Source organism: Cyprinus carpio, unplaced genomic scaffold (assembly GCF_018340385.1).
Source record: "Cyprinus carpio isolate SPL01 unplaced genomic scaffold, ASM1834038v1 S000006728, whole genome shotgun sequence".
In the NCBI taxonomy this organism is placed as follows: Eukaryota; Metazoa; Chordata; class Actinopteri; order Cypriniformes; family Cyprinidae; genus Cyprinus; species Cyprinus carpio.
The window spans coordinates 584,292-593,851 of record NW_024879331.1 but is presented as its reverse complement, the minus strand read 5'-3'; the positions used below and the strand labels follow the sequence as shown (position 1 = coordinate 593,851).

The 9,560-nt window shown below is 36.2% G+C and overlaps 1 pseudogene; it reads left to right on the top strand.

Annotated features, from left to right (window-relative positions):
* The first annotated feature begins 4,275 nt into the window (after positions 1-4,275).
* LOC122144580 lies at positions 4,276-5,702 on the top strand (annotated as a pseudogene).
* Positions 5,703-9,560: the final 3,858 nt, after the last annotated feature.

Sequence of the window (9,560 nt, the reverse complement as noted above, 5' to 3'; positions counted from 1 at the left end):
TAAAATACAAGAGCAGAGCCGACGTGACGCGACCACATTGCCGAATCCCCACACACACCTACTTTTCTCTCTCTGACTCTCTCTCTCTTCCCTCTCTCTCTCTCTCCTCTCTCTGGTCACACACACACACACACACCCCACCCACACTCTCACACCAACACACACACATTACCACAAATCTCTCTCCCCTCACACACACAAACATCTCACACCCATAATGTAGCACAACAGAACACAGACGTGACAAACAAACACCATCCAACAACACACAACTCTCTCTCATCACACACACACACACATACACAACACAAACAGACACAGACACACTCGTCTGTCATCACACCCACGCACGCTCAACACACCACACACACACACACTCTCTCTCTCTCTCCCCGACAGGAAGATCGCAGCGCACAGACAACGCTCTCTCTCCCACACACACACGTCGCAGCGCACTCACACACAGACACACCTTAGCACTCACACTCCTCTGTACCACCACACAACACACGCGAATAAACACAAGCACACACACCACACACACACCACGCACGCACGCATGCCAAAACGGGGCCTATTACAACACACGTGCACACTCTCTCACACATCGACACGTGTCACCGTTTTTTGGGTTTAATTCATTTTCACCACAGTATGCGGCGGCAGTGCGTTGGGACACAAATAATGCATTTCAAATCAAAACTTGGCCCTCAAGAAACCTTTTAAATTTTGAAGGTAATAATGCCACACAATTGCGATGCAATGGTTTTATTGAACGCAAGATCGTGGACATGTGAACTTTTCTGTAGCTTGTGCATTTTGGAGTTCGACATCTGTGTTTAACTCAAACAGAATGTGCTCGTGCTCAAACCAAATTTTGGAGTTCGACATCTACATAACTCAAAAATAAAACACAATTTCCCAAACCAACAAATTAAGTTTTTTGTATTTTTGCAAAATGTAAAAAATAAAAATGCATTAGATGCCTCATTACCTCTTCAGCTATTATTATAATTAAAAATAAAAAAAAAAAAAAAATAAAAACACATAACATTCCTCATATAACTCTAAATCAATTAGTTGGAAAATGCATCAGAAGAAGAAAAAAACATTCTAAACCACACACCTATGTAGGCTGTTTTAATGCTAAATGCACAAATGTTCCCAGAGAAACACATGTTAGGTTAAAAATGTTAGCCTGAATGCACTGTCAGGCCAAGTCGCTGGATAAAAGCCGCCAGCTAAATGCATAAATGTAAAATGATGCATAAATGTAATACATATCTTAATATTTATATGGTAAAATGACATAACTGAATCCAAAACATTTAAAACTGCCAAAGCTTTGCAAATTTTGTACAACTGACATACATTTATACCTCATCAGTATATTACTGTAGTCTATTTACTCTAAATATGATGCCTTTGCACATTTAGCCTGTACTCATATGCAATACTAAAAATAAAATTTGATAGAGAGAAAACTGTGGAATTTTATATTTCAGACAAGGCTATAGAAATTTAGTTTTAGCATGCTGCATAGGATATCATGTAAGCCTTCTTTCTAGTTTATATGGTAATTGTTTTTTGGACCCATACCAAAGCTCTCAAATTCATGGCCTACTCCATCCTTACATTTCATTTCTTAATTAATTTAGCCTATATACTTAAAAATAAAAAAAGTGTCAAATTTAAGGGATAGGCCTCTGAAGATGCATAATCTTTCCTCCTATATGCTTATATAAATACATTACACACACACACACACACACACACACACACACACACACACACACACATATATATATATATATATATATATATATATATATATATATATATATATATATATATATATATATATAAAATTCCCAGGAAACACATGTTAGGTAAAAAATGTTAGCCTGAATGCACACTGTAAGTCGCTTTGGATAAAAGCCGCTAAGCAAATGGCATAAATGTAAATGTAATATATATATATATATATATATATATATATATATATATATATATATATATATATATATATATATATATACATACTTGTGTTGGCAATGCTCACTGTTAACCTGAAAATGTAATTATCATTCATCTCAGTAACTAGATTTTTTAATCGTTCATCAAAAAAGATACATTAAGATTCGTTCAGTAACTTTTTATGGACTTAAGTTGAATCACTGAATCATTAATTCAAACGATCGATTATTAATTACACATTGATAAATTGGCTCATGCAACAAATCTACTGACTTGAGAATTGGTTTAATTTTATCAAGCTTCGAAACAACCACAATAATAGTCAAAACAAATGAAGCGTTTTTATTAGCATCCGTACCGTCATGTTAATTGTGTTGCGATGATGTCATCAGTTGTTCTTACACAATTAACTATTTTCTGTCCTCGTGTAACTGAGTCGCATGACTAACAGAATGAACTGATGCCCCTCTCGTCCAGATTAGATCTGATTCAAATTCGGCGACTCGTTCATTAAAGAGGGCGTGTTTGTTTAAAAGGTTCAACCAATGAAAGGCTCCGTCACAGCCCGCAAATCGAATGCTATTGGCTCGCGCCACTGTCAGTCCAGTCTATGTTCATTTGACATTAAAGTCACGCATGAAGGTGAACGACAACGATTCATTCTCAAAACATGTATCGTTAGTTAGTAAAAACCCGTTTCCCCAGCATTGTTGCGAAAAATACGTTGTTTTTTCTTTGTTTACACAAGAAAGCTCTCTCTATCACAAAAGAAGATGGAGATTAATTATTGTTATAATATACAGCACTATCATTTTAATCATAAGAGAAAAACATTTATAGAAACCAAGTGCTTGATGTGCAAAACCAGAACCTATAGGAAGATTTTGAGTAACGATTAAACACAAAAGAAAAGATGAAGGATTGTATCCCAAGCCCCCCCTCCCACTAAACTACAACTGTGATGTCGCGCGTATGGCATGTTTTTTTGCCAAGTGGCTGTACCTCACTCCAGCTCCTCAGGACTGATCCGTGAGAAATGAGCCTGGAGTCCCTGCTCCTAAAGTTGATGGCAGAGTTTAAATGCCCCCAGATTATTCGGAGGCAAAGCCAGAATGCTGAGGGGAGCAGATTACATCCCGCGATCTTATCAGGAGGTAGTGAAACCGAGTGTGTGAAATGCGGTTAGATCCTGCAGGACTACCTTCATCCAGGTTTTCCAGTTTGCGATCGTAGTAACGCAGAAAGTGCATATGATCAACTGCCAGTCAATGTGATACCAGCTGACTGCAGCTCTTTAGTGCACAACAGCTAAAACACTATCATATATAGCTATACATCTATTTTGTGTGTATCTATATATGTCTATGTCATTTTTAAACATGTCACGTTGTTGCACTGGTTGTAGTTCTACAACGACTTCGTCGGGGACTGTGCTGGCCCCTTGGGTCTTACCAGAACATGATGTTTCTGAGTGAGCAAGCTCAAGCCATCCGTGACCTCACCAGGGGTCTGACTATTAGTCTAGTAATAATATGACACGTAATAAATAACTGTTTGTCTGTTCAATGTAGAACTCCGATTTCGATGTAGAGTTTGTGTAATGTCAGACAAAAATCCTATTACGGTTTATGTACTCTAAGATATTCTGGTGATTATATTGATTGAGTTTGCGTAGTTGCGATTTAGAATGTATGCATTAATATATTCGATCATATCTCATCTATCTTCAGGAGTTAGTTTGATACACTTTCTTTGTATTCAGCTGTTGAAATAAAAGAACACTCGGTGCCATTCGCCGCTGCCCATACATGCATCAGAAAAACCACTTTTCACACCTTTTGTTTTTCTCCTAGTTCTTTACCTGTCTCTATAAGTTATATGTGTGTGATGGTTGGTGATGTTTGGTGCAATTGAGTTTTGTTTATTTAGATATTATTTATTTGTACATCTTCAGTAAGGTAACATTTGCAATGAGAGACAGATATGTTGTTGGGCTGTGTGCGACTAAGACTGTCCCTTTCTTCTTGACATAGAGCTCTGTCTCATTTTTAGGTCTTATTTTGTGTATGGTTTCTTAATTGTATGTTTCTTGTGGCTGTTTAAGGCTTTAAGCTGCTAACTATTGCCTTCATCGAATTACACCTTTTATATGTAAATGGGTTCAGATGGAGGACAGTGTTGTGACCACAATATAATGTCCCAGTGGTTCTCAACAGGGGAAGCGGTTTCTTCTGAATGGGTAGATGGCTTTCACAGTCATCCTTGCTCCTCATTTTATGTCCTGCTGGCTCACTGCTGATGGGCTGTGGGTTCTTGGCCTACCAAACCATTTCAGACCTCATGGAGAAGCTCAACCAGCCAGTCATGTCTGTTTCATACAACAAAGAGGTTGAGGAGTTTTTACTGCACCAGGTGAGCTACAATAACACTGTTATTTATGGTAACTCTCAGTAATCTATATTATACATGTATTTTTTTACTCATTCTTTTGCCAACAGGAAATAGCTTTGTATCCGGGCGAAAGGCCGCAGTTATTAAGTTGCATGCATCATTATCATGATAACATTCCAGTCCACTCAGTTCTTACAACTTGGCGGCATACTAGAGGCAGAAACTGTATAAAAGAGGAGGTTAATTTACCATGCGGCCATATGTCAAACGCAGACACAAGGATGGTTTAGATCTTCCTCAAATCTATTTAGAAGAAATTGTGCTACTATAATAATCATTTCCGTAACATGTCTTTGGCAGAAGCGAGCCATAGTGGTCAGAGGGGGCCGACTGATGTGAGGAACCGAGAACTTATATTCCTCCAGTTCAGTCGGAATGAAACGGAAGAGGATTTCAGCGCAATCAGCTACATGATTTTTGCCAAATTTAGTGACATGCTTGAAAGGTAGAGGCTATATTGAAAAACGATCTACCATGAATCAGATTTGTTTTCCTGTTTGTAATAAAAAATCTCGTTTTCTCCCTTACCAGCTCAGATAAAGCTGCTTTATGATGGACTGTGAAAGGAATTACTCAATGTGGACCTTCTCTGGAGGCTTTCGACATGGGTCAAAATGTCTTTGGTCAAGACGTCAGGCAGAGGAAATGAATCAGTTGAATTTAGACAGGAGGTAATATATTATTTTATAGTACTATTTACCAATCTTTGTCAGCACTTCAGCATAATATTCAGGATCATAATCACCATAGAAAATGAAAAGATCATGTTCTTCATGATTTTCAGTTTAGTGGTCAACCAATTTAGGTTTTTAGTAGCTGATTCTTAATTTGATCCACAAATACTGAATATTTGGTTAATAATCCATATTTATTTCAGTCCAATGTGGTGAAAGTACAAATCGACAAGAGGCCTCCACAGGAGCAAGCCAATGAGCTTTCTTTTCTTGTGTTTTCAATGTGGCGGGGATCCATTTATACAGCAAGTAAAAGATGTAAGTGAGCACGTTATAATAAATATTAAACGAATGTTTTATCAAATTTGTCTGAACGTATTAGCTCCAATGCTTTTATAAAGAGTCTAATAAATTGTGCCTTATGTTTTTTGAACAGATAGTCACAGCAAACCCGTGGAACACCATAGCCATATTGTGGTGGCGTCTTCATGGCTCTGTTTAAAGCAGCAGACTTTGCCAAACTCAGCATCAAGTGGACAATCAAAATTCGTAAAAGACACTTAAGGGCAAAAATGAGGGAACTGACCCAAATAAGCTAATTCTTTTTTTTTTTCGATTCATCTCTCAACATTTTTAATTATGAACATCAAACATTTAGAGCTTTCTGCAATTTTTTTTCAGAGCAGATAGTCTATTTTCACTTTCATGAGAATTGTGCTGAAGTTTTATTGTACATTTTGTTTTAACTGGATAATAGATTTTAACTTGAAATCGTATAGTAAAGCAGTGAATGCTGAGGCATGTGTTCTATACTACAAAGGCAAATTGGTATTCATGTGGTTGATGACACTGAAATATTAACTATCTGCAACCCGTTTCTATGTGAGATTAAGCTAGTTAAAATGATGACTAAGAAGGGATTTTGCTGCAGCAAAAAAGACAAGCGACCTTTGGTTATGGTGGATTTCCCAACAATAAATAACTACTCTACTGCAGGGCATACAGTGACATCAAAGTTTTGTAAAGCTGGGGATCTTGTCTTTACTGCTGTTTTCCTTTTTTGCTAGCAATGTGAAATGAGATAAGTTGTTATATTAATATGGACACATGGTGTGTATAACCTATACCAATCCTAATAAATTATTTTCATTGATTTAAAAACATTCTGAAAACATGCATTTTTTAACCATGCTTTACAAAGCAAGTTGAATGTAGAGAGGCCTGTTTTGGCAGTTATTTTTATGTCCATTGTTTATGGTACCATTATAGTGCTTTCTAATGGATAAAATTTAATATTTGTTTTTTTAATGTGATGTAAATACATCCTTATTACTAAAAAAAAAAAAACAACAATTTTGATTTGGGTTAAAACCTGATGTTGCCGTCAAGGCACTAAACACGTTATGTTGTTTAAAATATTGTTATTGTATGTTTTGACAGATATGTGGGGAAATGCATCATTCCAAGTAGTACTGACATATATGTTTTATTATTGTTTTTTTATTTTATTTTTTGTTTTTTAAACCATGTTAGTTGAATTTTCTTCCAGTGAAAGCAGCTGAATCAAGAATGTTTATGAGGGATTAGAAAATTATGGCTTTGACTATTTTTAAAACCAAGTATTCTCATAATTATTTTGTGGCACTAAATGAATAGTTTCAATAAGAATTAACACATGGAATTGATTGTTAATAGCGTTAAAATTCTGTCTGCAGCAGAGTTATGATATCTCTGATAATATCATTTATCTAGGTTTGTGTATACTCCATATAGCTAAAGCTGCAAACTCAACTCCTTTTTAACAAATGAACCATCACTTCTACTCAGCAAAAAACTGCTTTGTAAATAATCTTCGTGACTTGTCTCAATTCCTCAGCAAATCCATTAGCCATTGGCATTTAAGAAAAACTTGTAACATAAACTATGGACTCTCTCTTTTCCTAGCCCCTTTTTGATATGGTTTGGTTTACACTTAAAGAAGAGTAAGAAAAACAGTCCAACATTGTGGTATAACGAGCATACTCGCGAGCAGCCTGGAAAATGGAGCACAGCTGGAAGAAAAAAAATTTGAGGTATTTCATATTGCATGGAGGGCAAGTACTTCTACTTATAGAAAAGCTCTAAAACTGCTAGATCTGCTTACTTTTCATCTCTTTTAGAAGAAAACAAACACAACCCCAGGTGTTTTATTTAAAAACAGTGGGCTAAATTAACAAAAATAAAGCATTAACAGGTTGCAGACATTTCCCAACAACAGCAGCATTAATGAACTTTATGAAACGCTTATTTACTTCCAAGATCAAAGGTACTACTAGAGATTACATTTTATTTTTGATCCTAGAAAATTATAGCCCAATCCTCAAATCTCCCTTTTCTGTCAAAAATACTAAAAAAGGCAATATCCTCTCAGCTATGTACCTTCTTAGAGAGAAATGGTATCTGTGTGGATTTTTCCATTCAGGATTTAGAACATATCATGGTACTGAGACTGCTCTCATCAGAGTTACGAATGACCTGCTCTTATTATTTTGATTGTGCTCGTGTTTCTCTATTAGTTCTACTGGATCTTAGCACTGCGTTTGACACTATCGGCCACCAACATTCTTTGGAGTAGACTACAAAATTATGTTTGCATTAGTGGAATTGCATTGGCATGGTTCAAATCTTACTTATCTGACCGTCATCAATTTTTAGCAGCGAATGACGAGATATCATATCTATCACAAGTACAGTATGGAGTACCACAACGCTCAGTACTATGAACACTGATTTTCAACCCTTGACATGTTACCCTTTAGGAGATACCATCAGGAAACATGGTGTGTTAGGTTTCACTGTTATGCTGATGATACTCGGCTCTATATTTTTCACAGCCCAATGAAACATACCAATTCGCAAAAATACAGAATGCATACTTAATGACTAGTAAATTCCTACTGTTAAATTCTGAAAAAAACAAACAATTAATTCTTTGTCATCAGTTAGGAACATAGGTGTGCTATTTGATCTTTCCTTTGAAAACCATTTTTTCCATCTTAAAAAAATATATCTAAATTACGACCTATGCTCTTAAATACCAAATGCAGAAACGTTAATTAATGCGTTCATGACCTTAGATTATTGTAATGCTTTAATGGGTGGTTGCTCTGCATGCTTAATAAACAAATTCCAGTTGGTCCAAAGCAGCAGCAGCTAGAGTTCTTACTAGAATCAGGAAAGTATGAACATATTAGCCTTGTTCTGTCAACTCTGCATTGGCTCCCTATTTAAAACTGTATGGATTTTAAAATCTGCTAATTACTTATAAAACCATGGCCTGAATGGTTTAGCTCCTCAATACTTGAGTGAGCTCATATGGAATTATAATCCTTCACATCCTTTTCCTATTTAGCACCCAAACTTTGGAACAATCCACCTAACGTTGTTTGGGAGGCAGACACACTCTGTCAATTTTAAATCTAGATTTAAAGACCCATCTCTTTAATCTGTTTTACACATAAAACACTGTCACATTTCTATAATTGAAATCCGTTAAAGGATTGTTAGCCTGTAATAATTAGGTCAACTGGAACCGAGAACACTTCCCATTATAACACCTCATGTACTCGCTACATCGTAAGAAGTAGGGCATTTACGCTAATATTAATCTGTTTCATTCTTATTCCAAGGTCACCGTAGCCACCAGATCCAGTCTGTGTCCAGACTAGATCTTGGATTAGCACCTAGAGATGACCTCTACAACCCTGAATGTCAGCAGAGGTAATGTCAACTAGATGAGCTCCAGAGACAGATACCCTGCGAAGACCTTATCAAGCTAGGCGGCCACAATCCTATGCACAATCTGACCTGTGTTGCAACATGGAATTAAACCCACACCATGCTGGTTTTGTCTGGCCAGAGGAGAATTGACCCCCAGACCTGAACCTGTTTTTCTTGGTTGGGGATTCCTAAATTTCTGACAAATATTGGTGGCTTGATTGCACACATACTAAGCTTATTGGAAGAGAGCTGAACTGGATGATGACCATCACTGAATCATCAATGAACTGACTTTAACTGAAAAAATGACTGTTTGTTATTGTCCTCTTGCATTATTGACAACAATTTTCCTGTTTTGACAGCGTAAAGCTGCTTTGACACAATCAGTATTGTAATAAAGCGCTATATCAATAAAGGTGACTTGACTTGACTTGAACTTGAAATTGCATTGATTTTTTCAATAACTGTTTTTGCACTTTAAGTTTATAATAATAATTTGTGGCCAGTTGCATAAACTGTTTAGACTAGTCTTATAATTTAGTCATCTGTATATTTTTTTCTTTCTTTTTTTTTTTTTAGACTGGTCATAACTTTTTAAAAATTACATTAAAAAAGTATTGGTCTAATCTGAATCCCGAAAAAGTAAGACTGATTAACACTTAAGTTAAATGCTAGTTAGTCAATCTAGTTCTTAAGACA